The sequence below is a fragment of the Sapajus apella genome, unplaced genomic scaffold (genome assembly GCF_009761245.1).
Source record: "Sapajus apella isolate SASKATOON/1434 unplaced genomic scaffold, GSC_monkey_1.0 scaffold1, whole genome shotgun sequence".
In the NCBI taxonomy this organism is placed as follows: domain Eukaryota; kingdom Metazoa; phylum Chordata; class Mammalia; order Primates; family Cebidae; genus Sapajus; species Sapajus apella.
The window spans coordinates 81,014,759-81,031,657 of record NW_022436941.1 but is presented as its reverse complement, the minus strand read 5'-3'; the positions used below and the strand labels follow the sequence as shown (position 1 = coordinate 81,031,657).

Below are 16,899 nucleotides of genomic sequence, written 5' to 3'. Positions count from 1 at the left end.
TAACAATAGGCATGCTATAACCCATTGGGTTCAGGAAACCTTTTGGAGTTCACTATAGGTATAAGGGAAGGAAAGGGAAATGAGGCTGGTGACACAGCAGGAGCCAGGTCATGAAGGATCCTCTATCATTTTCACCAAATGTTGATTTTATCCTGCAAGCAGTGGGGAGCCATCAAAGATGTCAGAACTGGAATGTCAGACTTAATGTTTCTTCCATTTAAAGACCCTTAAGTAACACTAAGATCCATACGTATGATTTCTTAAAACTGCAGGATAAGGCAGGAGGGAAAACTTGTAAATACGTCATTCAGGTGTCACTTTTAAGTGAAGAGTCATCTAGAGGAGTATATGTAAGTAATGAAAGAGGCAAACTTCCTGGCATGTTGGGATGGGGGAAAGGTTGAACAAGGATCTGGCCTGAATTAGAGAAATTGACTTGTAAACAAAGTTGCTGGAAAGTTTACACAGAAAAAAAAAAATTGCCTATGGCAGTCCCTCAATGATACTCTATCACATAATGACCTCCTAAATAAATATGATGTTCTAATAAGTAATTTGTATCTCTTTTAATAAGCCTATTCCAAATTCCAAAGTAATTTATACTGAAAATTAGTTGAGTAATTATTGAGCAAGTACTATAAACAAAACGTAGTGCTGGTGAATGAAGAGATTCAAAGATATAAAAAATGTGGTCCTGCCTCAAGAAACATCCTCTATTTCATCTACATCTGTTTCCATATATAACTAAGTCCAGGGAAGACAAGCCTGGGATTTTCTGTATAGCTAGGCACGTTCTCAGAACCTGGAAATGTGTGTCCAGAAAAGCAAAATACTTCTTTTTGAATAGGTGCTTTTGGCATTTCTAAAAATGTAATAAATTTTTATGTTTAATGTAGTTTTCTGTGGTTTGTTTCACAGTGGGAGAAAGAATTTTACAATTTGCCAAGCCATGTCCACTAAGGCCAAAAACTGCTACTATTAAAGATATTTAAGATATAACAAAAGAAAAAAAATAACTAAAAAACCTCCAAAACAAGGTATTTAAAATGTTTTGACTTCATGAGACATAGCAAAATAATAATTCCAAAAATACTCTAAGCAATGGCAGCATTACCAGAATCATTCCTACATTGACTGAGTGCCTTCTAAGTGCTTGGTACTATGATGAGTGTTATTAAATAAATGCAGAGCCCACCAAAGTGACTACCATAAAGATAGTCATCCAGTAGTCATTTGGATGATCCAGTTTTAGCGTATTAAAAAATAAAAATCACATTTGTTTGTTAAGATGTGACTTTAGTGAGAAATTCTAAAGTAACACCAAGGCTGGGCATGGTGGCTCACACCTATAATCCCAGCACTTTGGGAGGTGGAGACAACTGGATCACCTGCGGTTGGGAGTTTGACAGAGTGAAACCTCATCTCTAGTAAAAATACTAAACCTAGCTGGACATGGTGGCAGGTGCCTGTAGTCCCAGCTACTCAGGAGGCTGAGGCAGGAGAATCACTTGAACCTGGGAGGCAGAGGTTGCAGTGAGCTGAGATCATGCCACTGCATTCCAGCCTGGGCGACAGAGTGAGACTCCGAATCAAAAAAAAAAAAAAAAAAAAAAAAGTAGCAAAAAGCACTGGTTGTTAGTTTTGATCTTTAGCTCTTTGGTGTACAAGTGTTCTGAAATTGCAGTTGCTAACTTTTGACAAATTTTCAAGCCTTTCCGTTCTTTCTGACTTGGAGGTAGTTATGAAGAGAGGTTAGATTGTCCTAGCATATCTCTTAATGCAGGCTGAGTTGCATGTATTTCACAGACATTTGTCTTGCTGAACCTGATTAGCATAGGCATCCTTGGGTCTCAAAAAGTCCAGTGACCAATTGACTGACTCCAGGATTCTGAGCCAGGCTTCTGGCCAGGCTGTTCTGAGCAAAAGATAAATGTGTGTGTAGGGGTCCCAAAGATAAAGCAAGTAGACAGTAGGTAGGAAAGCTGACTTCCAGTATTTGAACGGCTGTTAAGAAAAGAGGGATCAACTAGGTATTTTTTGTGTGACTTGGGTTAAGTTACCTGGTTTGTATGTGTCTCAATTTCCTTAGATATAAAATGGTATACTATTTTGAGCTATCCCATTAAATTGTTGGAAAGAACTGGAAAAAAAAAAAAAAGGTGAAACCATGAATGAGACATTGGCACATAGTCAATGTTCAGCAATAGCAGCTTTAAACAATTTTCCCATATGGCTCCATGGAAGGAAATCTAGCAAGGTGTCTTTCTAAATAAATGTATGTTGCATGGATGAACACTAGTTTTATGTTTACCAAGAAGTTTTAAACATATTCTCCAGTGATCTTTGCACCAGTTGCTGGGATGTGGTTGAAAGAATTATTATTCTCCGCTTTCTTTTTCTGAGATGGAGTTTTGCTTTTGTTGCCCAGGCTGGAGTGCAATGGCTTGATCTCGGCTCACTGCAACCTCTGCCTCCCAGCTTCAGGTGATTCTTCTGCCTCAGCCTTCCCAGCAGCTGGGATTATAGGCACATGCCACCATGCCCGGCTAATTTTTGTATTTTTAGTAGAGACGGGGTTTTGCCATGTTGGCCAGGATGGTATCAAACTCCTGACCTCAGGTAATCTGCCTTGTTGGCCTCCCAAAGTGTTGGGATTAAAGGCGTGAGCCACTGCGCCCAGCCTATTCTCCATTTTTGCAAACTGAAACTCAAGGAAGTTAGTAATTTGCCTGTCGTCACCTTGCAGGTGTGTGAGTGCACTGGCACTTGAATGAGGTCTAATTTCCAATTCAGGCTTAGTCCATTCAGGCTGCTATAACAAAAATTCCATAACATCTGGGTCTTATAAACAACAGAATTTTATTTCTCACAGTTCTGGAGGCTGGAAAGTCTAAGATCAAGACTTCAGCAGATTTAGTGTCCGAAGAGGACTCACTTTCTCATATAATAGAAGGGTGAAGGAAGCACTCCAAAGTCTCTTTTATTAAAAAGGCACTAATCCCTCTCAAAGGGATTAGTCACCTAATCACCTCTCAAAGGCTCTGCTTTCAACTACTATCATATTAAGGGAATAGGTTTCAATGTATGAATTTTGGGTGGACATAAACATTCAGTTTACAGCAATGTTCTTTCCACTATATCAAATCAAGAAGTTTTGACTTGGAGGTCGTTATAGGGAGAAGTTACATTCTCTGCCTATCTCTCAATGCAGCGTGGGTTGCATTGAAGAGGAACGCAATGAGGGCTGATCCAAGCATGTTGAAAGGATGCAGATTCCTGTTCACTGAGGGAAAAATACTCTTTCTACCAGAATGCTTAAAAAGATTTGCTTAAAAGGGAATGAGTAGTGGTAGTGTTTGAGCAGGAAATGTATGACCAATCTTCCTAGATATTGTGGAGGATCTTGCATTTGGGAAAATCTTGACCAAGATGACTGTAATGGCCTTTAAAATTTTGGTTTTATAGTTTTAAGTACATGAAATTTGTTGACTCATACTTTTTTGTTGTGTATTTTGAGACAGGATCTTGCTTTGCCACCCAGGCTGGAGTGCAGTGGCACGATCTCAGCTCACTGCAACCTCTACCTCCTGTTTTCAAGCGATCCTTGTGCCTCAGCCCCTTGAGTAGCTGGGATTGCAGGTGTGTACCACCATGTCCAGCTAATTTTTTTGTGTGTTTGTAGTAGGGATAAGGTTTCACCACATTGGCTAGGTGGGTCTCAAACTCCTGGCCTCAGGTGATCCACCCGCCTCGGTCTCCCAAAGTGCTGGGATTACAGGTGTGAACAACTGTGCCCGGCCGTGTTGACTCATGCTTTTAAGATTGTCATTTTTTTATTGTAGCTCATCAAAATATCATGTCATGTAAACTACTTCTCCCTTAGATAGTCTAGTGTAATTTATTTTCTTCATGCTTTCTAAATAGCAAAATATGAGTATTATGACCTGGAATATTTAGCTTTAGGTGTATGTCCCATTGCAATCACACAGAATATGAAAAAGATGTTCTCAAGGTTTGAAACTTAATAAAATTAATGACTTTTACTGTTTTGTATAGAACATCTGTAAGTAAAGCTGGCATTTTCCCCCTTTACTATTAAAAACCTTGGAGCTAAGAAATATAATGATTACTAATACTCATTGGTGCCATCATGAATATTCTTGATTCATATTAAGATACCAGCAGTTTTACCCATTTCTTGTGCACTATCAGTGCAAGTGTTTGACATAATTGTTTCAGTAAAAATTGTATAATTCGAAAAGGTTATTTAGTGCTTTGACTGTTTCAGCATCACTTATGTTTATTGGCAAGTATTCACATAAAATAAGATATTCTTTGATAATTGGTTGGTGCTGGTATCACATGAGTACAAGTAAAACAGCAGGTCCGGCCACATCTGTAGATTTGCCCATTTGTAAAGCAAGTACAAGTCTGCAGATAAGCTGTTAATTGAGTCTTCATGTTTGCAACTAAATTTTTAAATTGACAAATTATCTAAAATTAACTATCACGGTAGTTTTCTTCATACTTTTTGTTTATTTATAATTTTGCCCAGTTTATTTGAAGTAAATTTTTCTTTTTCCATGAGTTAGAAAATATTTTGGTGTCAATTTCATTCTTTGAACATTTTTAGATGTTGATGGTGCAGCTCTTGATTGAGAAACCAAGTCTTCTAATCTTTATTTTTAGCCAGCTTATCTTCTTAACTATAAGAAAATAAAAATATATTTTTGCTAATTATACTTTTTGTTTTTACTTTTTTTTTGAGATGGAGTCTTGCTTGCTCTGTCACCCAGGCTGGAGTGCAGTGGCACAATCTTGGCTCACTGCAACCTCTGCTTCCCAGGTTCAACTGATTCTCCTACCTCACCTTCTGAGTATCTGGGACTACAGGCACACATCACCATGCCCAGCTAAGTTTTGTATTTTTAATAGAGATGGGTTTCACCATGTTGGCCAGGCTGGTCTCAAATTCCTGACCTCAAGTGATCCACCTGCCTTGATCTCCCAAACTGCTAGGATTACAGGTGTGAGCCACTGTTCCTGGCCGCTAATTTTAGTATAAATTATTAAACTGAAATAGTTTAGGTAAAAATTAAAAATTTAGAAAAGTTCTAAAGAATTTTAAAATATTGCAAAATAAGACATTAAAGTCTATTAATAGTGTTTTTCTACAGAGGTATAAGAAAAATTTCTGAGTTTCAAAATAATTTATTGGACAGAAAGGTTATAGAGATCATGGTGATATTACTAAAAATAGTTTGTAAGAGCCCTATGGAAGTACAGAAAACAGAGCTAACCTCTAAAAGTGCACAAATTTATGTCCTAAACTTACTCTTTTGACGATTTCTTTAAAAACACAATTTATAAGCATACATTCCATTAGTCAGCTGTATTAGTCCATTCTCATGCTGCTATGAAGAAATACCCAAGACCGGGTAATTTATAAATAAAACAGGTTTAATTGACTCACAGTTCTGCATGGCTGGGGAGGCCTTAGGAAACTTAACAATCATGGTAGAAGGCAACTTTTCACAGGGTGGCAGGAGAATCGGTGCCCAGCAAAGGATGAAGCCCCTTATAAAACCATCAGATCTCATTAGAATGCACTCACTATCCCAAGAACAGCATGGGAGGAAAACTGCCCCATGATTCAATTGCCTCACACCAGGTCCCTCCAACGACTTGGGGATTAGAAGATTACAATGTAAGATGAGATTTGGGTAGGTACACAAAGCCAAACCATACCTCAGCATAGCAATGGCATTGTCACATGTCATATTGTAGCCTTTGGAAAATACCTCTCAACATGCATTAAAAAAAATGAAAGCAAAAACATGTTACTATTATAATGAAAAATTTTTTGACCTTAATCAACCCCAAGAGGACCTCAGAGACTCCTAAGAGTCTGGACCCTACTTAGAGAACAACTGTCAGGGAGGTTGCTTGTGCTCATACCTGATGTCATTAAGTAACTCAAACCATGACATTCTCCTCTGTAGCTCTAAGGCCACCCCCTTCAGATGTTGAGCTCACTGACCGAGACCAGCGATCATGATTCATTTATCTTTGTGTCCTTATTACAGCCTCTTGTCCATAAAACCTGTAACAGTGGCTGGGTGTGGTGTCTCATGCCTTTAATCCCAGCTCTTTGGCAAGCTGAGGCAGGAGGATTACTTGAGGTCAGGAGTTTGTGACCAGTCTGGGCAACCTTGTGTCTACAAAACCAAAAAATATACAACTGTTTAATAAATGTTAATTGAAAGAATTTGAACTTTTTATTTCAGCAGAGTATGATAAAAAAGATTTTTAACACTCTGGTGCCCTCAGGTGGCATTATATTGCAAAGCAACTTAGAAAAAAAACAATGCATGTGTTAGTTTAAAATCTTGAGCCCAGATTGGATTTTGGTTGTCATTTTGTATTAAAAAGACTTTTCTTCTGATTCAAATTATCTTGCACATATCAAACAAATTGTTTGGTTGAATTCCATCTCCATCTCCTATTTTATTTTGATACAGGTTGAAATTATGGTGTTAATTACTATATAATTTTTCACTAGATTCATTGAGCTGGCCATTTTATCATACTCTTTCATTTCTTTCCCATTGCCATAAAATGTCGAGTGGTTCTCATTGTTAGTTTTTAGGTAAGAGAAATGAGTTATATAACTGGCAGGGTTCTTAAGCTATCTCCAACCTTTAACTCAAGTCTTTACATACTTCCTTATGGATCTGCATTTCTTTTGACAGCAGATACTTATTTTGTATTAGAAACGTGAAACATATTTTTGTATTTTCTATTTGCATTTAGTTTAACTTTTTTTTTGTTATGCCTCTTCCAAAATAGATATGTTTTTTCTTATTTTGTTAATTTGTAGGTTCATGTACTTGTAATCAAAAGAGTGAAGGTGACCAGATTCAAAGGGAACTCTTAGATATATGAAAAATGTGGGTGCTCTTCCCAATTATGATTAGGAATCTGGCAAATCTGATGACATGCTGCAGTTGTATTGAGTTCCTTTTACTCTCCAAACTGTTAAAAGTCTTTCAGGCTGGGCATGGTGGCTCACACCTGTAATCTCAGCACTTTGGGAGGCCAACACAGGCAGATCACTTGAGGTCAGGAGCTCGAGACCAGCCTGGCCAACATGGTAAAACACTGTTTGTTAATACAAAAATTAGCCAGGCGTGGTGGTGTGCGCCTGTACTTGGGAGGCTGAGGCAGCAGAATCATTTGAACCTGGGAGGCAGAGGTTGCAGTGAGCCAAGACTGTGCCACTGCAATCCAGCCTGAGTGACAGAGTGAGACTCTGTCTCAAAAAATAAAAGTAAAAAAATCTTTCAGATGACTCAATCAACGGCCACTATATTAGAATGAACCGCAAATGAGATGCTTGCTTTAGGGATGTCCGATTCAGGTTCAAGGATATGTGAAGAACCTCGGAGTGTGTGTGCGTGTGTGTGTGTGTGTGTGTGTATATATACACATATATACATATATGTATATATATGTGTATATATACACATATATGTGTATATTATATATGTATATATACACATATATGTATATTATATAGTATATATACACACATATATATACATGTATATGTATACATATACATGTATATATACATATATACACATATACACGTATATATGTATATATATGTATATACATATACGTGTGTGTGTGTATATATATACACATATACGTATATGTATATATATGTGTATATATATACATATATATACGTATATTATATATACGTATATATATGTATATACATATATATGTATATACACATATATACGTATATATACATATACATATACATGTATATGTATATATGCACATATACACATATATATGTATATATATGTATATATGTACATATATGTATACATTTATATGTATATATATACACATATATACATATATATACACATATATATATATATGAGGTTTACCAAAGTAGAGATTGGAAGAACTAAAATTCCGTAACCAAGGAAAAGTCTGGGGTAGAGGCATCCACCAAGGAAGTAGATTTATAATACGGCTACTCTTCCATTAAATAAACATTTGTTTCATTCATTTGCCCAACAAATATTTATAGACTCTAATACATAATTTCAGCTGTTGCGTATCTGGGAATATTTTTGTATTTGGGAACACAGATATTGAAAAAGGAGGCCTAACCTCCACGAAGCTCTTCATCTAGTGAGGAGACAGCAAAGTTAACAAGGCAGCATCATGAGTGCTATGACATGCATAAACGCAAGTCGATAGAAGAATCTGATTCATGCTGATACAGTGGTATGCACTTGGAATCCCAGCTACCTATGAGGCTGAGATGAGACGATTGCTTGAGTTAGAGTCTGCAGTTGCACCACTGCACTCCACACTCCAAACTGGGTAACAGAGTGAGGCCCCATCTCAAAAAAAAAAAAAAAAAAAAAAAGAAATGGAGAAAAGGAAAGGAAAATAATTTGATTCTTGTTTTGAAGAACAATTCAGTGTTAGCTGTATGGTGGTAGAAAGGGTGTTTCAACAGAGGGGCTAGTGTGCGAACGGCATTGGAGGAGTGCATATGGAGGAATAGATAAAGGTTAGAAAGGCTGGTTGTGGTGGCTCATGCCTGTAATCCTAACACTTTGGGAGGCCAATATAGGAGGATCACTTGAGGTCAGGAGTTCAAGACCAGCCCAGCCAACATGGCGAAACCCTGTCTCTACTAAAAATACAAATATTCACTAGGTGTGGTAGCACATGCCTGTGCCCCCAGCTACTCAGGAGGCTGAGACACAAGAATTGAACCCTGGGGGTGGAGGTTGCAGTGAGTTGAGATTGTACCCCTGCACTCTAGCCTGGGTGACAGAGTGAGACTCTGACTAAAAAAAAAAAAAATAAAAGATAAAAAAATAAAAGGCTAGAAAGGAGGTAAACACTTTGGCCACAGTATAAAGAAAAGATTGGGCCGGGCACAGTGGCTCACACCCGTACTCCTACCACTTTGGGAAACCAAAGTGGGAGGATTGCTTGAGGCCAAGAGTTCAAGATCAACCTGGCCAACATAGTGAGACCCTGTCTCTATTATTTTTAAAAATTAAAAAAGAAAAAGATTGGAGGGGGTAAATTGAGAAATAGGGAGGCAGTTAAAATGTTGCAGTAATACTAGAAAGGAATGAAAAAGAATTAAGTTAATTGTCATGGGAATACATTGAGATGTTAAGGAGAAATTCAAAAGGAAGAGTGTATTTTTTGGAGGCAGGGGAAAATCGTTCATCTTTAGATGCTGCATTTAAGACATTCAAATTGCAGTTTGTCATACAGATTGAGAAGTCAGAAGAGGTGTACTGGAGACAGGCCACCCAGGAAATTGGGAGGGGAGTTGGCCCTGGAAGAAATGAATGGAACTGCCTGAGTTTCCTGTTTTCATGGCTTCTAAGTCAAGCCCTAATCAGGAACAGCTAAAACTCCAACAGAAAACCTGCAATCTTTTTGGCTTAAAGAAGGAGAGGACAGACCTTGAGGCAATCACAGTTGCTGAAGCGCTAGTGGAGGACTTCTAGAAATAAGAAACCTACAGAGGAGGAGCTTCATTTTTAATATCCTTCCTTGATATCCATGGGAGATTGGTTCCAGGACCCCCATGGATACCAAGATCCTAAGATGCTCCAGCAACTAATGTAAAATGGCATAGTATTTGCCTATTACACATATACATCCTCCCGTATACTTTAAATCACCTCTGGATTGCTTATAATACTTAATACAATATAAATGCTATGTAAATAGTTGTTATGTTATTCTTTTTAATTTATATTATTTTTTATTGTTTCTTCATTGGTTTTTAAATAATATTTTTGATCCATGGTTGGTTGAATTAGCAGATGCAGAACTCAAGAATATTGAGAGCCAACTGTATAAACTCTGCCAACATCCATTGGGAAGACTTAGTGAACCTTAGTGGATGACCTGGGGCTAGGTACTTCACCCTCGATTTCTTTATTTTTAAAATGTAAAAAATAATATTTTTCAGAGTGATTATGAGCATTAAAAACAACAAGTACTCGTAAGTTATTTCACACAGTCTTGCCACATAGCAGACTCTCAGTAAATAACTGCTGTATTAATCAGGACTTTGCTAGTGGCAAGTGACAGGAACTGAACTCAAGGTGGCCCAAGTGGCAAAGGAAGTTGATTGATCAACAGCAAGGTAGAGCAGGAGGTGGAGTCAGGGACTCAGTGTCATCAGGTCTCTCTTTCTCTCACACAGTCATACCTGGCCTTATCTCCTGAAGTTTACCCTTCTCTTCTGTTGATGACCTCTTTGTTTGGGAGTGGGTGTGGGTATAGGTGCAGGTGTGGGTGTGAGATGCCCAATCCAGGATTATACCCTCCACGATAGGCAGAAGAAAAGCCCCTGAAAAAGCTAATATCTTAATCTCAGAAACCTGTAAATGCATTTCCTTACAGGGCAAAAGGGAATTAAGACTGCAGATGAAATTAAAATGGTTAATCAACTGATTTTAAAATAGCGAGATTATCCTGGATTATCTAGGATGGCTCAATGTTATAACTAGGGTCCTTAGAAGCAGAAGAGGGAGGCAGAAGAGAGTCAGAGGAAAATGTGATCACAGAAGGCCAGAGTGATATGATGTGAGGACTCAACTGCCATGGCTGGCTTTGAAGATGGAGAAAGGGGCCACAAGCCAAGGAATGCGGGAAACCTCTAGAATCTGGAAAAAGCAAGGAAACCAATTTTCCCCTAGAAGCTCCAGAAGGAATGTGGTCCTGCCACTAATTTTAGCCCAGTGAAACCCATGTTGGACTTCTGAGCTACACAACTGTGAGATAATACATATGTATTGTTTAAGCCTCTAAGTTGTGGTATAAGCAACTATATAAAATGAATATGCCATCCCTGCTTTGTTGGAGTGATTTGTGTCTTGTGGAGCCTGAAACGTATGCATTTTGGATGTCTCTCTTTAAGGAAAATTCAAAACCACGAAAGAAAGAGAATATTTAGAATGAGAAAGATCACAAAAAAATTGCAAAATTTAGAAAGATGACAGGCAAGAAGTCAGAATGATGGCTCCACCTATCATTTCCCCATCCAGGGCACCAGTTTAACAACCATCTGTGTAAAAAAAAAACCTTCATAAGAACAAAAAATCAGGTGAGCACTCACGATACCTGGTTTTAACTTTGTATTACTTAAAGGGGCACTGAAAACATAGAAAAAACAGCCTTGAATCATTAATGCCACTGATATTAGTGGCATCTGTGTGCCCACCCAAATCTCATGTTGAATTGTAATTCCCAGTGTTGGAGGTGGGGCCTGATGGGAGGTGATTGGATTGTGGGGGTGGTTTCTAATGGTTTAGAATATTTCCACTAATGCTGTCTCGGATAGAGTTCTCATGAGATTTGGTTGTTTAAAAGTGAGTAGCACCTCCCCTTCACTCTCTTCCTCCTCCTCTGGCATGTAAAATGTGTCTGCTTCCCCTTTTCCTTCTGCCATGATTGTAAGTTTCCTGAGGCCTCTCCAGCCATGGTTCCTGTACAGCCTGCAGAACTGTGAGTCAATTAAACCTTTTTTCTTTATAAATTACCCAGTCTCAGTTTTATAGCAATGAAAGAATGGACTGATACAGCCACCCCTTCTCCAACCCATGGCAGTGGTGGCATGGTGTGGGGAGTGTTTTGATGTACTTGGGAGAGGGAGATTGAAACATTTACAAGGCATTGAACTCAGTGCTGCCCTATTGTAACAGAAAACAAAACTGGACCAAACTCAGCTGATGCCCACCACAGAGGCAGCATTTAAACCAGCCCTAGCCAGAGAGGAATTACTGATCCCAGTGATCTGAACTTGAGTTCCTGAAAGCCTCACCACTGTGGGCTAAAGTGTTCTGGGACTCTAAATAAACTTGAAAGGCAGTCTGGGCCACAAGGCCTGAAACTCATAGTGTTGAACTGGGCCCAGAGACAGTGGACTAAGAGGGCATGTGACCTACTGAGAGCCCAGCCAGAGCAGCTAACAGAGTATTGTTAACCCCAGGCTGCATAGTTGGCAGTTCCAAAAGAGACCACTTCCCTCCACTTGAGGAAAGGAGCGGGAAGAATGGGGAGGACTTTGTCTTGCATCTTGGATAGCAGCTCAGCCATAGCAGGATAGGGTACTGGTCAGAGTTGTGAGGCCTCCTTTCCAGACTTTAGTTCCTGGATGACATTTCTAGACACATCCTGGGCCAGAAGAGAACGTGTTGCCTTGAAGGGAAGGATCTAATCCTGGAAGTATTTGTCACCTGTTAACTGAAGAGCCCTTGTGCCCTAAATTAGGGTGATGCCCTGATACTACATCAAGGGCCTTGGGTGAGCTTCTGAGACTTGCTGGCTTCAGGTAAGACTGAGCACACTCCAAGCTATGGTTGATACAGGGCAAGATTTCTTCCACTTAAGAAAAGTGTAGGGAAAAGCAAAGCAGGCTTTGTCTTGCACCTTACATACCAGCTCAGCCACAGGGGAGTAGAACACAAATGGGTTCTTGGAGGTCTCTGATTTCAGGACTTGACTCTTAGATGGCATTTCTGGACTTACCCTGGACCAGAGTGGAGCCCACTGCCATGAAGTTGAGCCCCAGGCCAGGCAGCATTCGCCACAAGCTGACTGAAAGGCACTTGGATCTTAGGACATTGGTGGTGGCCTGGCAGTACTCCCTGTGGGCCAGTGTTGGTGGTGGTCATGGGGTGAGGCTTCCCTGCCTTTGAAAAGGGGAGGGAAGCATGGGAAGAACTGTATCTTGTGGTTTGAGTGCCAGCTTAGCCACAGTACAGTAAAATACCAGGTAGACACCTAATGTTTTTGACTCTAGTCCTTTGCTCCTGGATGGCACCTCTGGAACAACCTGGGGCCTGTGGGACTTTGCTGCAGTGAAAAGAACATAGGCCTGGCTGGCTTTGCCATCTGGTGATTGTAGAACCCCAGAGCCTTGAGCTCCAGGGCCTTGAACATAGGCCATAGTCAGGAAGTGGTTACAGCAGGCCTTGGGTGAGACCTAGTACTGTGCTGTCTTTAGGTCTGTCCAAGTGCAGTACTGGTGGTAGTGGCCACAGGGGTGTTGCATCACATCACCCACAGCTGCAGGTGGCTCATAGCAAAAAGAGAGGTATTGTATTCATTTGGAAGAAAGCAAGAGAAGAGAACAAGAGTCTCTGCTTGTAATTAAGAGAATTCTTCTGGATCTTATCCAAAACCATCAAGGCAATACTTCTATGAGTCTGCAAGAACCACAGTGTTACTGAGCTTGAGGTAGCCCCTAAATCAGATACAGCTTAGATTACAACACTCAAGTCCTTTAGAATATCTGGAAAGCCTTCTCAAGAATGACAGGTACAAACAAACTCAGACTACAAAGACTACAATAAATACCTAACTTCAATGCTCAGACACTGAGGAACATCTACCAGCATCAACACCATCCAGGAAAATCTGACCTCCTCACCAAGTGAACTAAATAAGGTACCAGGGACCAATCCTGGAGACATAGAGATATGTGACCTTTCAGACAGAGAATTCAAAATAGCTATGTTGAGGAAATTCAAATGCAAGATAACACAGAGAAGGAATTAATGCAGAATGTTATCAGGTAAATTTAACAAAGAGGTTGAAATAATTAAAAATAAACAAAAATTTCTGGAGCTGAAAAATGCAACTGGCATACTGAAGAATGCATCAGAGTCTCTTAATAACAGAATTGATCAAGAATTAGTGAGCTTGAAGACAGGCTATTTGAAAATACACAGAGGAGATGAAAGAAAAAACAATTAAAAAAAAAGAAGCATGCCTACAAGATCTAAAAAAAAATAAGCCTCAAAAAGGCAAAAAGTTATTGACTTTAAAGAGGAGGTAGAAAGTTTATTCAAAAAGATGGTAACAGAGAAACTTCCAAACCTAGAGGAAAATATCAATATCAAAGTACAAGAAGGTTATAGAACACCAAACAGATTAAACACAAGACTACCTCCATTTAAAAATGAAACTCTGCAGGAGGCTGAGGCAGGAGAATTGCCTGAACCCAGGAGGCGGAGGTTGCGGTGAGCCGAGATCGCGCCATTGCACTCCAGCCTGGGTAACACGAGCGAAACTCCGTCTCAAAAAAAAAAAAAAAAAAAAAAAAAAAAAAAAGAAACTCTCAAAGGTCAAGGATAAAGAAAGCATTTTAAAGCAGCAAGGGAAAGGAAACAAATAACAAAAAACGGAGTTCCAATATGTCTGGTGGTAGACTTTTCAGTAGAAACCTTACAGGCCAGGGGAGATTGGCATGACATATTCAAAGTGCTGAAGGAAAAAACCTTTTATCCTGGAATAGTATATCTGGGGAAAATATTCTTCAGATATGAAGGAGAAATAAAGACTTCCCCAGATAAACAAAAGCTGAGAGATTTGATCAACACCAGACCTGTCCCACAAGAAATGCAAAAGGGGGCACTTCAGTTGTTGGGGGGAAACCCCACAAGAACTGAGGCAAGGGTCTGAAGCCTCAGCATGTTCTCATATAAACATAGAATTAGAAAAGAATTAGAGATATAGTTACATAGTTATTCCTATATATAATCATATATAATCACATGGCTATTCATATGTAATCACAAATATATACATCTATATAATCATATAATCATTATTCTTCCTAATAAGTCTCAAGTCAAGAAGCATGGGACTGAAGTGGCATTGGAAAAGAGATGACCCTAAAGCAAAGTGCTCTAAGTCCTCTGTCACGCCTGCATAAGGGTTGCTGGAGGACACCTTGGCTGTGTGACAATGTCAGTGCTGTGAAGGCACCCACTGTTTAGCTAGCTAGGAAGGAGACGTCTGAGATGGCTGAGATGTCTCCTTGCTTGGGAGAGTGAGGAGAAAACTCTGCTTCTCCAAGCTCTTGTGGTAAACCTGACGGCTGTCAGGGAAGCCCACAGACATCTGGGGACTTAATTGTCTCTATGTGGTGCTATGCTTCAGCAGTCATATTCCATGGCTACTTTCAAGTTCTGCCTCTGCACCTGGTTCTTCTTTTTCTTAGAGGATAAGAATTAGTAATAGTAACATAAATCTTAGTGACCTTGTTATTTCTTGACAAGTGTGAAAAAAGTGCTGATGCCTTAGGTTTTCTCCTCACCTGGACTACTTCAAAGTCCTGGGCCCCCTATCACCAAGACACGTGATTTACCTGACCCTACCACTGACCACCATTACCTCATCCTACCTGCCTTTCCCCCTGCTTTGTACTCAAGAAAAGTCACAGTGTCCAGGCACTTGGGGCCACTGCTGGCCTTCATGATCCTGGGCTCAAACTCTCTTTTCTCCATCTACGTGTCTTGTGTCTTTTATTTCCACAGTTTCTCGTCTCCCCACCAGCAGAGAGGAACTCACGGGACCCTGTAGGGCTGTACTCTATATTCAATCAGAAAGAAAGACATGTCAATATCAGTAAGAAATCATCTAAAGGTACTAAACTCACTGGTAATTGTGACTACACAGAAAAACACAGAATATTATAACGCTGTAATTGTGGTGTATAAACTATACTTAGGTAGAAAGACTGAACAATGAACCAACAAAAAGAACTACAGCAGTATTTTAATATAGACAGTACAATAAGATGTAAATAGAAACAACAAAATGTTAAAAGGTGGGACAATGAAGTTAAGGCATACAGACTTTATTAGTTGCTTTTTTTTTTTGCTTGCTTGTTTGTTTATGCAAATGGTGTTAAGTTGTTAGCTTAAAATAATTGCTTATAAGATAGTATTTGTAAGCCTCTTGGTAACCTTAAGCCAAAAAACATACAATGGAGACACAAAAAATAAAAAACAGGAAACTAAACCATATCACCAGAGAAAATCACCTTCACTAAAAGGAAGACAGAAAGGAAAGAAAAAGGAAGAGAATACCACAAAACAACCAGATGACAAATAACAAAATGGCAGGAGTAAGTCCTTACTTATCAAAATAACATTAAATGTAAATGGACTAAACTCTCCAATTAAAGGACATAGAGTAACTGAATTGATTAAAAAAAAAAAAAAAGACACAGTGATCTTTTGCCTACAAGAAACACACTTCACCTATAAAGACACAAATAGCCTGAAAATAAAGGGATATAAAAAGATATTCCATGCTAACAGAAATCAAAAAAGAGCAAGAATAGCTATACTTATATCAGATAAAATAGATTTTAAGACAAAATTATAAGAAGAGACAAAGTCACTATGTAATGATAAAGAGGTCAATGTAGCAAGAGGATATAACAATTTTGAAACTATATGCACTGAACACTGGAGCACCCAGATATATAAAGCAAATATTATCAGAGCTAAAGACAGACATAGGCCCCATTACAATAATAGCTGGAGACTTCAACTCCTCACTTTCAGCATTGGATACATCTTCCAGACAGAAAAACAACAAATAAACATTGGACTTAATCTGCACTACAGACCTAATGAATCTAATAGTTATTTACAGAATATTTCATCCAGTGGCTGCAGAATACACTTTCTTTTCCTAAGCACAGTGATCATTCTCAAGGCTAGATCATATATTAGGTCACAAAACAAGTTTTTTTTTTTTTTTTTTTTAAACAGAGTCTTGCTCTGTCATCCAGGCTGGAGTGCAGTGGTGTGATCTTGGCTCACTGCAACCCTCACCTCCCAGGTTCAAGTGATTCTCCTGCCTCAGCCTGCCAAGTAGCTGGGACGACAGGTATGCGCCAGCATGCTCTGCTAATTTTTGTACTTCTAGTAAAGATGAGATTTTACCATATTGGCCAGGCTGGTCTCTAACTCCTGACCTCAAGTGATTCACTTGCCTCAGCCTCCCAAACTGGTAGGATTA

The 16,899-nt window shown here is 39.2% G+C and overlaps 1 long non-coding RNA gene across 1 annotated transcript; it reads left to right on the top strand.

The window, feature by feature from the left end:
* Positions 1–619: 619 nt before the first annotated feature.
* LOC116553149 lies at positions 620–15,892 on the top strand. The gene is made up of 3 exons (XR_004269653.1): positions 620–632; positions 7,406–7,409; positions 15,498–15,892. It is a non-coding gene; the product is annotated as an uncharacterized LOC116553149 (long non-coding RNA).
* The last annotated feature ends 1,007 nt before the right edge of the window (positions 15,893–16,899 follow it).